Here is a 19415-nt window from a genome sequence, read left to right on the forward strand (position 1 = left end):
TCTTTCCTGCCTATGCAGGGGGACGGCCTCGATGATCTATTGAGGTCCCTTCCGACCCTAACATCTATGAATCTATGAATTACGTGCATGGCCTGGAGTTATAGTTGGGAGTTGCACTTCTGCTCCAGAAGCCCCTTCCTTGCTAGAGTGTGCAGATCAGCTGGCAGTGGGGCAGAGGCAGCTTGGGGCAAGTCCTCGGCAGATGAACTGCAGGATCTGTTATGATGTGAATCTTCCTTTCTTCCATTTAGGGAGCATGCTAGGGTTTCAGAAACTACCGAGGCTTCAAGCTTGTACTTTCAGCTGTTCTGCCTCCCACGACAATTCCTTTTCTCTTTCTCCAGAGCATCTCTCAGGCTATGGGGGATGGAAATTGGGATCTCAGAAAAAGAAAAAAGATATGGTGGCAGACCTATCTGTCGTGTCCCTAATGATGTCATTTGTAAATGAAGGAAGCGTGGGTAGAGCCATATATCATCCTCAGAGGAAATGAAGTAGGAACTAGGCACCGACACTTCTGGTAGGAAAGATGAGTCTGCAAAATAATCAGGAAGATCCCCTTCTCTTGGCAAATTTAACTGTCCGCTATGAACATCTCATTTTATCCTAATGCAGAGGAGGCTTTGCTTTTGGACTTTGACTAATGAGAGATGCTGCAATGGCTATAAATGAAAGGAAGGTAGACTCTGAGTCAAAGGAAGCACGCACATTGTCTCTGTCCCCCAGCCAAGCCCATTCCTCCATGGCAGTGAGTGATTGAATAGCACCATGACCCGAACAAAGGGGAGTAGTTGTGTTTTGAATACTGAGCGGAAATACCTTTAGCCTTGATTAATCAGATGAAATTCCCACTTTGGAAGGGAATTGGAAGGCAGACCTGGGAATTTCAGTGAAATCAGGCAAACTGAAGTCGTTGTTCCCAATGGGTAATTAATTTAATTTAACAGGAATGTTGATATTTTGCACCTACAAGTGCTCCTTAATAGACCATAAAACTTTCCCTGATGCACAGATGGTTTACTCTTAAAAAAACAAGGAAATATGTAGCCTACTTGGCTAGAATAAGGCTCTTTACTGAAGGGAATTATATGACAATAGAGTAGAAATCTGTTAAACACATAATCCATAACCACAAAAAAATGTATTACGTTAACAGAACTATTCCACCAGTGGCCTCTTTTTCACCTGTATTCTCCATCTTGATACATGGGTATCTGTCTTATAGAAAGCTGATGGCTTCATTGGACATTGAATTTGGATTGATTAAAGGCTTCAGAAATAAGGTTAGTGGACATGATGGCATTGGTATCTGGACTGTAAGCAGGAACATGGATTATCTTTAGTCTGTTTGGGAGCAGCACCTAAGTGAGATAAGAGTGCCCATGCCTGACCTACGGGTCATACAAGGAGCTTCATTTTCACCAGTTAGGAGAGTTAACCAAAGAGCTACGTCTGAGTCTTGGAGACTTGACCTTCACAAGCAGCCCCCTTGCATAGATGCATTGATAGCTAACTGTAGAAGAGTGCACACTTGGCAGGTTCAATAGCTGGCACCCTTTGCTCACTGATTTAAACACTGGGGGTGAGAGGAGCGCAGAAGCAAACCACTTCATGTGGCCCTATATGCCAGATACTAACACAAAGGCAGTCACCGGGGTGTGTGGAAAAGCAGATGAGGGAAACATTCACAACACTGAAAACCATTACAGGCTCATACTCTGACATCCTGAATGAAGAGACCACCAGCAACTATTTTCAGGGTTTCAGCACAACCTCTGACCTTTCGTCAGAGACCAGCACTACGGGGTGTCTGACTTGGGGGCATTTGAGTAAGGGCTCACTGGAATAAATACTTTGCAGCAAACATGCACAGCTGAAACCTCTCTGTACCCTACTGTCCCATTTTAAATCTAAAGAAACTGGGGCAAGGACAGCTGGTCAGAGCCAGGGATAAGATGTTCTGGACCAAAGAACCCCAAACAAGATAGAGCACAAAAGACATTAGATGACTCTTCCCTAATGCCAGTTCTGTGCTGGTGCCACTCCCTTGATATGAATAGGGACACTCCTGGCTCACAATGACATGACTGAGACCAGAGTCAGGCCTGCAGATTTTAGCCCACGACCAGATGGCAGTGTCCGTGTTCCCACATGTGAATACAAATACATGCAAAAAACCCATGTTGACAGCAGTCTGTGTGTCTTTGGGTTTTCAAAAGCCTGTGCAGATGGAGGAACGCATCTTTGCTAGTCCATGATGTCACCCTGGGATGGGGAAGCTCAGCCAACAAAAACCAGAGCAGCTGCAGGGGGGTCCCATATTAGGCAACATTTGCAACAGCACCATTGTATCAAGAGAAGGGAAATTTGGGAGCTGGCTGGAAACAAAGGCTGTAGAGATTGCTGGGAAGACAACAAGAGTGGGAGTAAGTCAGGTCACACAAATATCAAGCAAAGGTGCAGTGAGACTGTCCTCTTCCTCTTGGGACCTATCTACTTTCTTGAAGAGAGAGATCCCCCCCACCCCGTTTGTCTTTTAATCTGCACTCTGACAACCTGAGAAAGCTCTGAGGCACCATGGACTGAATTACAGGACAACTATGATTTCAACACCCCCAACAAGGACTTTTGAAGTTTGTATAAAGGAAAATTGTGTGATTGGTACAATGAAACAGGACGTGGGAAAAATGTAGCGAAAATGTAAGGTACAGGTGCAAATAGAAGATAAATGGACAAATGAAGGAAGGGATAATCAGAAAAGCACGGCAACAGCTTCTCAACAGAGGGAGACTTTGAAGTCATTAAGGTCTTATTCAGGGGTGTACTTGGTAGCCGTGTTGTCTGAGACAAGAAGACATACAAAAAACTAGAACTCTTGGTTCCAAAGCGATACCTTTTATGAGACCAACTGGGAAATCACAAGAAAAATGTCCTTTTCTGCAGGCTTTTGGGATTCTGAAAGCTTGCAGAAAAGGACATTTTTCTTGCAATTTCCCATTTGGTCTAATAAAAGGTATCATTTTGGAACCAAGAGTTCTAGTTTTTTGTAAATCTTAAGGTCTTATTGGCATCCACATCAGGTGCATCAGCATCAGCGGCAGGTTAGATCTGGCAGTTCCATAAAATAAGAGGCAGGTTACTTCATACTTCCATGCAGCTCCCCTCACCTCAACCCAAGTGAGTCCAAGATACAAGATGGGATGCACCGGCTTATAGTAAATTGTTTGCTAACTTCAAAGAAAAAGTAGTTCATGCACCAGCTTGTGGAATGGGCTGCCAAGAACAACACTCTAGCTCCGGGATTTACATAACTATCAAACAGCTTATTGCACACACCCCTGGGTGGACTCCCTCTGTGCAGACATCTGAACATACACCTACAGAGCAGCCTTAGGTAGATGTATGCATGGGCTTGAACTCTTGCCCTCAGCTCAGCTTCCCCCTTTTGCACTACTCAGATGGACCTAAAAGGACAGTTAGGTGACTTGGGCAGAAAGCAAGCAGTTCCCTTTGCTCTACACAGCCTGACCCAGGGGCATAAGGGACATATCGGGTTGGGAAATGTCATGTGTGCAGAGTACAATGCACGCTGGTCAGGGGCTTAGCACTTGCATACCTTAAACTAATGCAGAGGTTCCTCCAATTTGTGTCAGGAACTGTACTGGCCCCTCCAAAATGCAAAGGTGATGTAGCCATCATTACAGCCCCAACTGCGCCTGGAGATGAGCAAAGCTCAGCTGAATGGGAGGCCCGAGTCATCTACAAAGCTTGCATTGGTTAGGACGTCAAGATGAAAAGATGCTTTTTGTCACCACTCAAAAACAATTGCTTACTATGGGGCTGACTCCTTTGGAGCAGCAGACCTGCACATAGCCTTGGCGTGGCTGTGGCATTCTGGCAGCATATGGGAGCCCTGTGAGTTGAACAGAGCCGTGTAACTGTAACCACAGCATGTCATTCAGCACATTGCCCCATGTGCAATTACAATGGTTTTCACCACCTTCACCCCCCTTCGTCATGTGTTTGTAATCACCATCATTAGTCTCGCATTACAGCGCAAAGCATTCTATGCAAATGTGGGGCGGGAGGGTCAGCTAATGAATTGGTTACACTGTTTTCTTCAAAAATGCCTGGTGGTTATCCTCCCAATATGGAAAAGAAAATTTCAGTGGAGCTGTCTGAGGAGAGTAGAGTTGTCTTTTTTTTTTTTTTCTTTCGTAGAACAGCTTTACCCTGAGCAACTGAAGTGCAGAATAACAGGATTATACTTTGAGCGTTAAAATAATTGGGCGAAGCATCACCTGGTCTTGTGACTAAGGCTCTGGGCTGGCGCACAGCAAAGTGCGTTTTGTTCCCATCTGCACAGCACGCTTCCACTAGACAAGACCTTCAGTCTCTCTGGGCCTTACTTTTGCCATTCTTCAACCTGCAGCTAATAATGCTGCCTCCCTCCCTGTCTTTGTCTCTCTCTTCTCTTTAAATACTAGGCTTTTGCGGCAGGAACTGTCTCTGCTTAGCACTATGGGGCCTCAGACTTTATTGAAGTTCTAGGTGCTACTATAATACCCATGATAATCTTTAAAAGGATTTTGTCTTTCACAACATACGTACAGATTTGGTGGTGCTACACTAGCCAGTACCACAACTGAAGGAGACCTGGGGGTCATGATTGACCACAAAATGAATGTGAGCCACCAACGTGGTGCTATAGCCAGCAAAGTGAACAACAATCTGGCATGCATAAACCGATGCATCACAAGCAAGACTAAGGGTCATCCTCCCACTCTATTCAGCAGTGGTGAGGCCACAGCTGGAGTACTGCATCCAGTTCTGGTGCTGCACTTCAAGAAGTATGTAGAGAAGCTGGAAAGAGTCCAAAGGAGGACCACACAAATGATTAGATGTCTGGAGAACAGACCATACAAGGAGAGGCTGAAGGACATGGGACTCTTCAGCCTGGAAAAGAGAAGACTTACGGGGGACTTGCTGGCAGCCTTTAAGTATATAAGGGGTGAACACCAGGGGCTAGGAGAACATCTGTTCACCAAGGCACCTGAGGGGAAGACTAAGAATAATGGTCATAAACTGATAGAAGGTTGTTTCAGATTAGACATAGGGAAAAACTTCTTTATGGTTTGTGTGTCCAGAATCTGGAACAGACTCCGCCAGAGGTGGTACCGTCACCTTCCCTGGAGATCTTCAAAAGATGACTGGATGCATACCTCGCAGGGGTCATCTGACGTCTGCGGTCTTTCCTGCCTTAGAGCAGGGGGGCTGGATCTGATGATCTTGTGAATAGGGGCACTCCTGAGTCACACTGACATGACCAAGACTAGAGTCAGGCCTGAAGATTTTAGCCCGCAACCTACCCCTTCCAGCCCCTAACTTCTATGAATCTATGAAACCAATCAGTATGGTCCTTCCTTTGCCTCTGTCATGAATTACACCAAAGCCTCCCCGTTCTGCACCTAGAAACAAAATGCCTCTCCAAATATTACATTTACCTCCCTCACAAATTGCAACAGTTGGTGAGGTGGAGCACTGTGGGCCAAATTCATCCCAAATTCACTCCCTGGCCTGTTTCATATGCAGATTGAGCAAAAGACATCATTCCTATGAGGACTGTTGTGTTACGCTGCAAGGCAGGAGAAGTTGCTTGGGACACGTTAAACACATGATCCAGTTAATTTATGTGACCTGGTGCTCTGAGAACTAATAAAACCAGTTTACGCTTCCACTTGCATATGATTGATGAGCGAGCACTCTATCATACACTGCAGACCGTGCCCGAGCTGGGACAAAAATATACAGATTATGGGAGAAATTTGGAATTAACAAAACATCTGTTAACTGAACTAGAAAAACTCCACCACAGTCACACCATAAATCAGAAAATCTCTCTTCAATGGTTCTGCTTTGTGCTCTCACCAGTCACGGCAAGGGAGGAGCAAGAAAGTTTGCAGGCAAAAGAGTCCCTGTCTGCCATTGTTTTTGTGGTAGTGCAGAGACGCCCACCAAAATCAAGGCTCTTTCGGGGTAGGCACTATATTGATGTGTTTGCACCAGATTGCCCTTTACCTAAATAATTCACTGTCACAGCAGAGCAAGCCAACAGATGTGCAAACAACTTGCCCCAGGTCATTCAGTAGGTCAGTGGCACAGATTGACTGGTGTCCCTGTTGAATCAAAACTGGTGTGGGCATGATGTTTGGAAGGTTACTGGCTTATAGTTGTGCCTAGGATGTGCTAGGTATTCTTGTAGGAGAGAAGCTCTGAAGGGCTCTAAGTCAGAGGGATGGGTAGACAAAGGTTTTGAAAGGTAGAGAGTTGTACATAAGACCCCCTGAGCTTCCTCCTTAGCAGACATAGGTTTCCAAGCAGAGAGGGGCCCGGAGAGTTTGATTTAGGGACCTGGGATTGCTTTGGAAGCAAAACAGCAAGGAAAATGTGATTGCTTATACAGAGTGAGGCAGCATTGTGTCATGCCAACCTTGTTGTGTGCATCCAGCCTGGACAGCATGATAAAAACCTGTCTTCCTGCCACTTCCCAAATAGATTTATTTCCTGACAGAGGCAGCATCAGAGGTGCTGCTAGAAAAAACACTGGAGAAGAGGGACATCCTTTTAACAACTCTCTGAGGGAGAGAGGCAGACCTTGCCTGGCAGGATGTGAGGGACCAGAGCACTTTCTGATTGGTCTCCAGCCCCCAACAAAACAAAAAAAGATGCTCCACAATAGTGAAAAATAAAATAAAGAGTCACGAGGGTACTTATGTCATTTCCTGAAGGGCGATCATATAGCATGATAACAGGATGGGTCCTATTGTCATTTCCTGGATAGCTTAGTCTATTTCCCATAACCCCAGTGACTAAATAATACAGTGGTGTGATCCTGAAAACCTTTGATGCATCCTGCTTTCCAGTGCGGATTTCCCCAGACTCTTTGACTGACAACTGGTATTCATTCCAGGAGTGAATCAACACCACAGATGTATTGCCCATGCTCTACGAGCTTTTGGACACTATCAGGCCTCCCCCTCTAAAAACTATTCTGCACGTCTTCGTATAGGACACCCCCCCGCAACCATGCTTGCCATAAGCACCACTTTATAGGGCCTGATGAGGCAGGGTGGTGAGTGCCATCAGCTCCCCTCAGCTTTTCTCCCTTTCACAGGCATCATAGAGGCTCACAAGGGTGGCTGCACACTTTGGGAGGCTTGCAGAACCCACTTGTCTGTACCTCACAGAGAGTCCTGGAAAGCAAAGTGCACAGGAGGTGTGGAGTACTCATAGAGCCCTTGTCCTCCACACCCACTAGAGGGGTTTAGGAGGCAATGCTAGGAGGACAACAAGGTAGAGTAGCCCCTGCAACAAAGCCAGATGACAATCTGGCTCATGTGTGTGCACGCGCGTGTGTCTTTCTCCTTCATATTTCAGTAGGTAGGTGCTAAGACCCAGATACCTTATTAAAGAACAAGATGTATGTCAAGCAGCAATTCCCCTTAACAAAAGGTTTGAGTTGCGCAATTCAGATCATGATTCAGGTTTCAAATGCTTCAGAGCCCAGGGCTACTCATATCTGGTAGCTTGGCTTGTTACCATCTCTAACTTTTAACACGGATTTACAATCACTTATTTATCCTTTCAATAAAGCAGGTTGGTTCATTTTTTCCCCATTAGTTGGATTAGAGCAAATAGTGAGTCTTTTCTTGCCTAAAACATCCCCTGCTTTTGCTTCAGCATCAAGAACAGTCAGAAGTGAAGAAGAGGGTGATATAGTGCACTGAGCTAGTAACTAGTTGCAAAGGCCCCTGTGCCTGGTTACTACTCTGCAGGGCAAATGCTCACCTGGTATGTAAATCGTCTTTGGCTCATACTGTGCCCTTTGATGGGATTATGACAGTGTACACCCACTCAGGGCCTGCCCCCAGCATGTTGTATTTGGCTGCATTTGGGGAGCATGCTTCAAAGAGTTATTCTAAAGTGACTCCATGCTTCCATCTCCCAAACAATGCACTAAATGCCCAGCAAACATTATGGTAAGGAAGATACAAGATGTGAACACTACAGGGAGAAAGCAGACATCAAACAAAACTGGTGCGTTTCTCCCTTGCTTCCCTCCCATCTTCCTTCCTCCTCTTGAATACAAAGTGCAGCCTTTGGAGTAGCGTATGTCAGCATCCTGGAACTGTTGAGACGACCTCATAGGTAATGAGCCTGCTTCCATCAAAAACAATGGCCCTGATCCTATGCTGGTAAAAGTCTATGACAAACTCCAGTTAAGCAGGACTGGGCACCACATTCTGTCCCGAGATGTGCATTGAAGCTCCTACTGAGGTCAGTGGGAAGTGAAAAGCACATGTCCATGGAGAGAGATTTGGAATGGAAATTAAAAGAGTGTAAGCTCAGCACCTGTATCTATCAGCATTGATTCAAAGGGCCAAACTGCCATTAACTTCAATGGTGAAAACTGGGTCCCAAGAGAATAAAGACACAAAAGTGTGTTACTTGTCCGAGAGAAAGCCTTTGCTAAAAAGTTGGGAGTTAGCAACTGCCAACTGTCATAACCCAATGATGTTTAGTGCCTCGGCACATTGGAATTTTCCCGCCACATGGAGCTTTCTTCGCACGGTGGATTTCTCAGCTGCAGAGAGAAAACCCTTGTACAAAAAAAGTTCCCGCCACACGTATGCAAATTTGTGTCCCACTATTGGTCAATTCAAAATTATTCCTACCTGGAGGCTGGCGATTGGTTTGCTAGCCGTATAAAAGTTTAGAGCAGTTTCCGCCCAAGTTGGAGGACTTCACAACCATCTCGTGGGGAACTCTAAGCGTGCTGTGGAGCCTAGCAAACGCCGCGTGCGTCTTGGAGGAGAACTTAGGGGCCTGATCAGCCTCTAACCACTCCCCGTCATCGTGGAAATATTGACATACCCCCGTGTTGAACGCTTGTGGAGTCGTACACCGACGACTCATCTCGGTTCGGTTTGAAGAGAGATCTCACCCCTGTGTATTTGTGTGCAACTGTAATTCAAGCAAGTTTTCTTCCTGCATTGCGACCATCGGCAGTGTAAGTAAAGCTTTCTTTATACAACCAGTACGCTTCCGTGCCTAACTCTATTCCATCGTGGAAAATACCCACCTGACGGTCCGGGCTACTGGCCATAGCCTTAGACCGCCCTCGGCCCCCACACCAACAAAACCTTTGTTGCCAGTTCCCAGCAGCTCTGTTCAAGAAACTCACCACTGGCAAAGTTGCAAACTCATGTCACATTGTCATAAGTTTTGTTGTGTTTTGATTTGGGCCTTGTCCGAAATACTGGGAAAGGAAAGGCTTGCAGGTCCATCAGAGCTTCCAAGTCCTGCTGTGTTGTGGAGGGGGAGATACCTTGACCAGCCATTAGTACTTCTTCATGATATCTTTTGTGTGTGGCAGTTCAATATGGACCCATTTTACATGTGAATGAGAGGAATTCTGTCAATCTCCCGCAAAAAACCCCCAAAGCCTGTGGTTGCCTTCAGAAATGGAGACATTTCCCTTTTCAGCTGGAAGTCATGTATTTCCAGGTACACACAGGCAAGGATTTTCTGTGATATCTTTTACTGGGCCACCTATTGTTGGGAGAACTGTTGGACAAGCTTTCAGGCATCAAGTTACCCTTCTTTAGGTACTCAGAACAATGCACACCCAGACAAACAGTCTTTTCCTGGTAACACTGTCCTTGAGCTAGCCACTTTGACATTTTAATAGCTATAGAAATTCTAGTAAAAAACCTACTACAGACATTAGAAAAAAATTGAAATAAACTATTTTCTTAAAACAGTTTTTCTAAGAGACCCACAAATATGTGCTGAATAATGTAGCAAGGTAATTATGCCATTAATATTGCTTAGGAGTATAGGACTGATCTCTTACGTTATTAATTACCACTTATGTATTTGAATCTTACTGAATGAATGACTGCAGGCCAAATCCACAGGTGATGGGAAAGGTGTGGTGGAAATGCCCCAGGCCCTGTCTGAACTGGGGATAATTTTAGTGGGGTAGTCACACCAGTGTAACTAGCCTGGAGCCATACCCAAATGTTGATGTGTCATAGAGTCATAGAGAAGTAGGGTTGGAAGGGACCTCCAGAAGTCATCTAGCCCAACCCCCTGCCTAAGGCAGGATCATCCCTATCTAAACCATCCCATACAACTATTATCTAAACTCTACATAAGACTACCTCGGCCCTGATACAACATAGACCTAACACCCTAACCTGTCACAGGTAAAGCAGGGAAACCATGGGAGCCAGTGTCCCGCTTGTATAAAATGTTGTCAGTATACACTCAAGAGGTCCCAGGTAGTGGGCCATACTCCCCCTACAAAGGAAGGCAAAAACCCCCACAGTCCATACCAATCTGACCATGGGGTAAAATTCTTCCTGACCCCAAATATGGGGATCAGTCTGACTGTGAGCCGAGGGGCAAGACCCTCTAGCCAGGTATCTCTGGTTTTCCTCTGAGCAGGAGAATTGGCACACTGCAGTTGGGTCCCCAGCTTTACTTGTAGCCAACACCCAATACCTCTGGGGAGGCTTAAAAACACCCTGACACATATAGCAGTGGGGGGAAAAGGGAGTTGGGGAGCAGTACAGGAGCAACCAGAAAAGCCCAGAAGCATAGGAAATACCCATGGTAGAAAATAGGCATACTTACGCCTAGATCATCCCTGACCAGTAGCTGTCCAACCTCTTTTTGAACACCTCCAGTGGTGGAGAGTCCACAACTTCCCTAAGCAGTCTTTATTCCTGTAATACAGAGCTTCTGCCAGAGCGATCTACTCTGGTTTGAGACCAGTTCAATTATCTTCAGTATCCAGGGAGAGTCATGTTAGGAGTTACATCTATGGCAGAAGGTTCAAATTACATCCATTTACGTTTCCTTACTCTTGGCTCTGCTTACCAAACTTTACCCCTCTGCGCATACCCACTTTACCCATATGAAACTTCAGAACACATATCAGCTTCTGAGGTCAGCTCTCTTAAAACATGGACCCTTCACATTGGCAAGGGGGTGCTAAAGGCAGGCAAAAAGCCTGTGATTGGACTCATCATTTCTCAGGTGTCATAGTCATTGAATTCATGCCAGCATGTCAAATGCAGGCTGTGCTGTAACCCTGAAAAAGAAGAGAGGTGAGAGGCCCCTTTTGCCCCTGAGTCTTTGCTTTTGTTGCATCACTGGAGTTGGGTTGGACTTTCAGATTCCTGATGTCTCATGTTCTCCAATCTCCAGCTAAGAAGGTACCTGAATCCATGGAGGTAATTCACTGAGGTCTGTGGCTTCTAGACTCATGGATTCAGCGTTGTTCATCTTTTTGCCTTAAAACTGAATGCACTTTGTCACTGTTCACTTAGTGACGTTTCCTGTTGTGGGCCATGTTGCATTTCCACCAGGTCCTCAGGCAGCCCAGTTTTGGGGGCACTAAGCTATGGAGCTATTCCAGAGTGAGGTGCAGATGAAGCAGTGCCAGGCACACTTGTACTTCTACAGATTATTTTCGATATAGAGAAGTTTCTTAGAGTCATGCTTCCCATGTCAGGCTGCTTTTACAGTGTGCAAGTGCATGTCTTTTGGGGACATTTCCATATCAGGAAAGAGTTTTGCTGGCCTGGGTCAGAACTCTGGTCCATCCCATCCAGTGCCCTGGTGCTGAGACTGGCCAGCACCAGGTGCTCCCAAGGATAATTGAACAAAGGCAATAGAACGGGAGTTAAAGGAGAAGCATGTTGCAGGGAAAATTCCTGCATTTGTTCAAAGTGAATAATCCCCCGAAGCATGAAAGCTTCCAAAAAAGCTGATCATTTTTAAATAACACCTACTTACTATAACTATTCTATTTACATAAACTGTTTGCAATGGGTTGACAGCATACTTTAGGCCAATTCTGTCTGTCAAAAGCCAGCAGGCTTAGCCCATCTACATTAAAAAGCTGTTGCGTTGACATAACCCTGTCATTTGCATGAAACAAAATAATGCCATACCTTTACCAGCAACACCTCCCCAACTCCCCACTGCATCTTAGCCTTTTAGCAGCAAAGGTGTCTTTCTTCATAGATTTCATAGATGTTAGGATTGGAAGGGACCTTAGTAGATCATCGAGTCTGACCCCCTGCCCTGGGCAGGAAAGAGCGCTGGGGTCAGGTGACCCCAGCTAGGTGCTTGTCCAGTCTCCTCTTGAAGACCCCCAATGTAGGGGAGAGCACCACCTCCCTTGGGAGCCCATTTCAGATTCTGGTAACCCTAACCATAAAGAAATTCTTCCTGATGTCTAATCTAAATCTGCTCGCTCTCAGTTTGTTACTGTTGTTTCTAGTAACTCCAAGGGGTGCCCTGGTAAACAGAGCATTTCCTATTCCTTGCTGTCCCCCCATGACGAATTTGTAGAGGGCCACTAGATCCTCTCTCAGCCTTCTCTTTCAGGTCCTTCAATCTCTCCTCATTGGACTTTACCTGCAGGCCCCTAACCATCCGAGTGGCCCTCCTCTGGACCCTCTCAAGGTTTTCCACATCCCTCTTGAAGTGCAGCGCCCAAAACTGAATGCAGTACTCCAACTGTGGCCTGACCAGTGCTGCATAGAGGGGAAGTGTGTGTTGGTAGTGTGTGTTGTCCGAGGAAGTGGTGTACTGGTGTGGTTTGGCTGGATCCCAGGCACTTCCATGTGATTGCTCACTAGTGACACCTCCCCAACTTCCCACCTCATCTAAGGGACTTCCATTCTTGTTGGTCATGGTTGTTGTCCAGGGAAGTGGCTTAACTGTACTGGAAACACAATTCTTTTTTAGTTTTTTTGGCCAATGTAAAGTAGCATCTCCATTAGGGAGCTGGGCCGGTACCACTGGAAAACCTTAAATGAAACTAGACAAATGTGAAAACTGCACTTCTTTTAAAACAAAGATGGGAGTAGAAAAAAACTGGTTTGGCTTCTGAAGCCATCCTATTTGCTTCCAGGCCATTTATTTATTTCCAGGCTGCATGCTGGTGATAAGCCAGTGCACTAAGAAAACACCCAGCTAGCATGAATTCTGCAGTGACTGCGGAGCCCGGATCAGCACATGTAAGCATGAGGCTGGTGCTGCTAAAGGATCTCAAGTCCTTTGAGAGGCAGATATTTTCTACTAGTATATGATGTAAAATCAGTTTCATAATACAGGGAAAATCCATCATAATCTCTTCATGCTTGGTGGTTATTTCAGAGTCAGCTGCAGCTGTCATGATTTAATACTCTCTGCTTGGAATTCTTGTGTGCACAGCTGGCTCTAGCCAGAGCACCTGCATTGTCAACAGGCCCTTGAAGTGCATGGAGATCCCCTGTTGAGTCCGGACCCCAGCGCTTCACCCATGTTTTTGTTTTGAAAGCGTTTGCTAAAAATGTGCCGAGTGGAGCACGCCCTATTCAGGAGCAGCCTGGCTGGATTATTGAGGCTTTGAGAGCAAAGTGTATGGTTTGTGTTTAATGAATGTATCCATCAATCATTCTGGCCACTCATGTAATAATTATCTTGAAGAGCGCAAGTCGGCAGGTAAAGGGCTTGGCTCCATAGGGGGAGCAGGCGTTAGGAGAACTGCTTTGAGAACGCTCATTTTTGTTATCATTTGCCTCCAATCACTTTCCTCCCTGGCACTTTGCAATAGGCAGCTGATTTAGTCCTTTGTTGAGGCTGCTTTGACAGGTATGTTCAGTTCCTGCAGTCCTGCAAGCTGGTGAGCAATCACATGGAAGTGCCTGGGATCCAACCAAACCACACCAGTACCCCAAGCCATGAGTTCATTTCCCAAAGGCCTAAGTCAGCAGGAGCCCACACAGTTGCACAGCCTATACCTTAGCCTGGGCTCTTTGGTTCCACAAGCTCTGAATCTTACATGTTAGCAGTCACATCAGTAGGCAGGTATAATATGATCTAAATGTATTTAAAGGTGTGTAGGAAAGGCAAGGCATACTAATAATATAAGGAAAATAGTAAAATTAAAGGGAGTTTGGGCAAAATCATCCCTTGTATCAGTCCACTAAGGTTAACAAAGTTGTACCAAGGTGAACATAGTCTAACGTGCCTTTGTTCTAGATGGGCAGTCATGTCGAAGAATGTCATTAGGCTGAAATGCACAAGCTGCAGGCTGTAAAGGACTTTACAAGTGCAGTTTACAAGCTCTATAAAATTACAAAATTCTGCCCCCCGCTGCAAAATTGCCTTGTAAAACATGTTTTACTTTGCCTCAATAGGTCTAGAGGGCGCAGGCAGCAACAGTGAGACTGTTTGAGAAGCAGCAAGTGATGTAAGGGAATGAGCCTGGGATTTGGATCTCTGAATGGGCTGGTTGCTGCTGAAGGGTTGGTATGAAAGGCTGGAAAGGTGCTGTTTGTCTTTATGCCAGTCTAAGGCATCATGGATGACAAGTCAAACTAAACAGGCCTCGGCTTTTGGCTCGTGCTACATTTTTCACTTGACCAGACCATTCCTCAAGAAAAGCTCATAGTTCCACCTTTTATCTTTCCCTGCCTGCTGAGCTATTCTATAGCGTATGCCTAAATTGTCTATAGGTCTGTTCCTGTAGGCGAGAGTGTGGCAGCCTCTAGCAGTGCCTGTACAGATGCTGGACCTGTACAGATGCTGGTCTAACTCATGCCCTCAGGGCTTCATCCTCTACCTCATAGCAGCCATTGGGCTTCTCAGCTGGCACACAAGGGCTAACACCTTTCACTTTGATGGAGCTATGATTTATACCATCTGAGGGCCTGGCTCTCTGCCCCTTTGTGTGGGAGGAGTGCAAAAGGCACATAGCCCTATGGGTGCCCACTGTAAAGGTTTATTGGCAGCTTGGCCTAAAGAACACATTCACCTGCAAAGACATTAAGCCCCAGCTCACTTTCTCACTATTACATGCATGTGTGAGATCTTCAGAGATTATGTGATCTGCTTTCCCGTGATTTGACCTGGGCTACCTCAAATATCACAGGAAGAGAATGAAAACAAACTGCACACCCAGAAGGCGCCTAGAAAATGCTTTAACATGTTTCACACGTGTACAAGAAGAATAATTTGGCACTGAGCTGAGCACAGTGAATCATAACTCACCTTCTCATTGGGGATGGAAAAAATATTCTGGATTGGCTGCCAGTGTCAGCACCATCGTCAGTGTTTTCAATGCCAAGGGAAAGCATTAGCCCAAGGAGAACGAAAATAAGGTCCTTCCCAACGCTGGCTGAACAATTGCCAGCAAAGGATGGAAAGAAAAATTCTGGATTCTGCTGATGCACGGTGCCAATCAATCAAGCCCCGAAAAATAGTCTGAGATATGTAGAAATGACCAGGCTGTGCCAACACGCTGTGCCAGTCAGTCAGAGGACAGGAAGGATCACAGGACACGTTCCACAACCTGCAACAAAGGGAGAAGTCAGACGTCTGGGTCAGTCCACAGAGGAGAAAGATTCATTGAGTAAATTTAATTCTCTTGAAAAACTACTACTTACTGCCTGATTCAAATTTGTAGCAGGCTACTCAGGAGGACACCCAGCTCCGGGCACCCATGGCAAACTTTCAAGAACATAACTCAAAATAAACTGGATCCTAGCAATTAGCAACCGCTAGCCCAGGCCAGGGCACCATAAATTGAATAAAGAGACAATAAACCCCATCAATCAAGTCCCCACCCCAGCTTCACATTGTCTCCCAAAGGTCAGAGAGAAAAGCCAGGCCTTAGGGCAGACTCTAAAGGTTAACAAATCCAGGTCAATACGGACCCTTCCAGCCACTCTTAGGGCAAAGCTTTTTTATGCCAACAGGGGCACCAGCTCACACGCCTCTGCCGACCATGCCTGCATTAGTGCAGGGAAGGGTGAGCACTGGGCTCCAAGGTGGCTTCCAAGCCAGTTGGGGCTTTATAGATCATAGCTCCCATCGTACAAATAAACCTGAAAACCAATAAGCCTCCACTGAAATAATGGTAGATGGTTCTTTGTGACATAAGAGCCTCTCACAATTCTCCTTTTAATTCAGGGCTAGCAACCACATTTTTTTAGAACCTTCTGCCTGAAAACCACAGGATAAATAGGGAAATACTTAGTAGCCATTTTTATGAGGAAGGAGCTATATTTTATTGTAGAAACCAGTATTGTGAGGGATACCACAAGGTTTCGATCTAAATTTGGCTGTCCCTCAAGGTCAGGAGCACTTGGACCCAGGGCTGCAGTTCCCACACATTTCTAATTTTGCTCTGTGGTCTCCAAAAATCATGTTTCGCAGTGGGCTGCCCAGACTTTCCAAAGGGCACTTTCCAAAGCAACTCTCGCTATCACCAGGATTACTTTGTCTTGGCTTTCTGTTTTAAGAGCAAGCAATCAAGGCAAAACCCCAAGACTCCCCTGATTTTAAAACTGGCTCTTTCCACAGATTTGTAATAATTTCAGCCACAGGTCACGATGCTGAACAGCAGTCTTTCCATAATGCACTGTTGCTCATGAGGGACAATTGCATTTGCTGGCTTTGGAGAAATGTTGAGTGTGCAAAGAGATGTGTAAGCTGTCAGAAATAGTAAAGGGACCTGCAATGTGGAGCTTCTCACCCAAAGTGTAGCTAATGTTTAAAGTCCAGTGTATATACCGTAGTAGCTGTTTTTTAGCTATGGCTCACAATGGTTTTTGTCCATGACTCACTATTCAGTCAGCTCAAGCAGTGCTTGCGCACACCAGACTTACACACATAGCAGCATGCAAACTGTCTCCCAGAACCACAAAAATCCCCAGGAACAGAGCATCCATGGATTTACTCTTCCAGCTGCAGGTGATGTGCTCTGAGCACTGGTGCTAGTAAAGGCAGGCTATATTCCCCTTTGCCATTCAGGGCTTAACCCAGGAAGTCGCTTCTCCTTTCTAACCCTGGGAGTTGATGGAAGCAGAGGGGTTCCAGATGTTATATGCTCACAGCACTGTCTACTCTTCCCTCTGCCAGCAGAACCCTTTTAATCCCATGCAGGATTCAACCTGAGAGGAACAGGTGGAGATGCTGATGGCGCCATTCCTCACAACTCTTGCTAGGGAAGGCACGTTCACTCCTAATGTCAGCAGACCGGAGTCATTGGAGGGGGCTGCCAAGACTTTCCAAAGAGCACCCAGTCCAGCAGCTCCCACTATCACCAGGATACCCTGGCTGGTTTTTGAATGTTTCTGACCTGGTACAGTCACCGACTCCTCCTACGGGGGGTTGGAGCATCTCTCTGCCATTACAACCTCTTCCCCCTGGAAAATGTCCATAAGCATCAGGGTTGATGGGACCTGGCTTAGGTTTTGGGGAGGTTTTGAGGCAAAGCACAATTGCTGTGATGTCTAAAAGCCTTCTATTTTGGTATGAGATACATGGCTGAATGGATGTTCTCAGGCATTCCCATTTGTCTGTTGACACAGTGATCTATTTGCTAGGAGACTATCTGACGGTTGCTGGTCTGTTCAGCTGGCTCTTTACATCTGCAACAAAAGTGCCCATGCATCTGCAACATTTTAAGATGTTCCAGAGGGCAAATGTTGATAAATGGTTCTCCTGACCACCCCCCTACTAATTTTGGATGGGTAGTGTTTACAAACAGCTGTTGTAACATCCCCAAGGTCCAAAGAAAAATCCACCTCTAGAGAAAGAAAGGTCTGACATGAAATATATCCAGGAGTGTAATAGAGCCAAGAACGTATTGAAATGGTTCCCTTCCTGAGCTTGGGTGAAGCAGATGTATGGAGATGAGAGAGCTTGTCATTTGGAACAGCTGTGACAGTCACCGTGGGGGTAACCATTATACCTTGGCTATGAGTACTAGCATCATGTGGGCTTCCAGCCTGAAGCATCAAGGCTGGGATGGGAGCAAGAGCCCTTTGTTGATCTGCTGGGTACTATTTTGATACGACCCTAATGGCCAGGATGTCAGCAGCCCTGCCCAAGGTGGCTGAGCTTTCAGGAAAGTGCTTGCAAGCTATTTGCTAATGGATGCAGCTTTTGGCTCCCTAACAGGGCTGAGCCACTTCTAAGTGCTGCCCCACGTCTCTGCCGGTGCCAAGCCCTGGTGTTTTCAGGTTGACTGTTGATGCCTAGGGGCTCACTGCTGCTTCTCTTGAGTTTTGAAAAGCAACAGGCAGCTCTGGTTTCAGCTGAGCTGATGGTCGCGTTCTGGCTGCCCCTGGACACTGCTGACTCCTTCGCCCTTTGCCTGGTCACCTGCTAAATTCTGTCCCTTCCCCCTTCAAACATGTAATCTGACAGGTTCAAGGGCTGAGAGTTAGCCATTGGAAAGGAGAGGAGAGGCCTGCCATTAACTGCTATGAGGTGGAGGGGGGCTGCATTAGCGCATGACTGCATTAGTCACATAGTGCATCAAATATTTGACATACTTCCCAAGTACTGCTCGTACTTCACGAGTACTGCTCTTCTCTCCATGACATCCCCCAACTCTGGTGCTCCGGCCCTACAGGCAGAATCAGCAGCAAGATGCCTAGCAAGATAAATGAAGCCACCGGATCAAGTGGTGGCTTTGAACGAATGGAGCATTAAAGCCAGAAGGCTTGATGACAGCTACATGCCTACATCAGCAGCAGCATTTCTTTACCATAATGGTTACAGAATGAAATGAAGATGTTACAGCCAGACCATGTGGCTGGCCTGTTGAAGCCCAGCCTCCCCACTCAGCGCTGTGCACATGCCAGTCATCACTTAGCCACTCTTTTGTGATCTCAGCTCTCAGTCAAGGACACACAGCTGAGCACAACACACAGCGTCAGAGATGGCCATTGGGAGACACCCAAAGCCACTGGTCTCTAATAATCTGATCCTGATGTGATCTGTCCTGTGTTCCTAGCTATTTCCTCATTCTAAATGTTGCCTAAAATCAGCGGGGAAAGCTGAGCATTCATACAAGGGAAGCATGATCCAGGGCACTGGTTTTCAATCTATGGTATGTGGACCCCTGGAGGCCCACAGACTATGTCTAAGGGGTCTGCAAAAGATTACTATGATCATTCAAATGTATGTAAATACCCACACTTACAATTCAAAAGGGTGCATACCCCCATTCAACATTTTTTAGGGGTCTGCAAATGAAAAAAAGTTTGAAAACCATTGATCTAGGGCAGGGGTAGGCAACCCCTGGCGCGGATGCCAAAGTGTGGCACTTGAAGGCATTTTGCTTGGCATGCATGCCTCTGTGTGCATGGCAGGGAAGGGGCTGGGGCTACACAGCCAAAACAAGGCTCAGGCCCCTCATGGCTCCCCCGCCATCTGCCCTTGACACAACAACATCTTACAAGTTGAAGTTGCAGGTGTTTTTGGCACTCTGCCCAAAACCGTTGCTGACCCCTGATCTAGGGGAAAGCGTGTGGCATTGGGACCTGGACACTATC

This window comes from Alligator sinensis, unplaced genomic scaffold (genome assembly GCF_000455745.1).
Source record: "Alligator sinensis unplaced genomic scaffold, ASM45574v1 scaffold570_1, whole genome shotgun sequence".
NCBI classification, from domain to species: domain Eukaryota; kingdom Metazoa; phylum Chordata; order Crocodylia; family Alligatoridae; genus Alligator; species Alligator sinensis.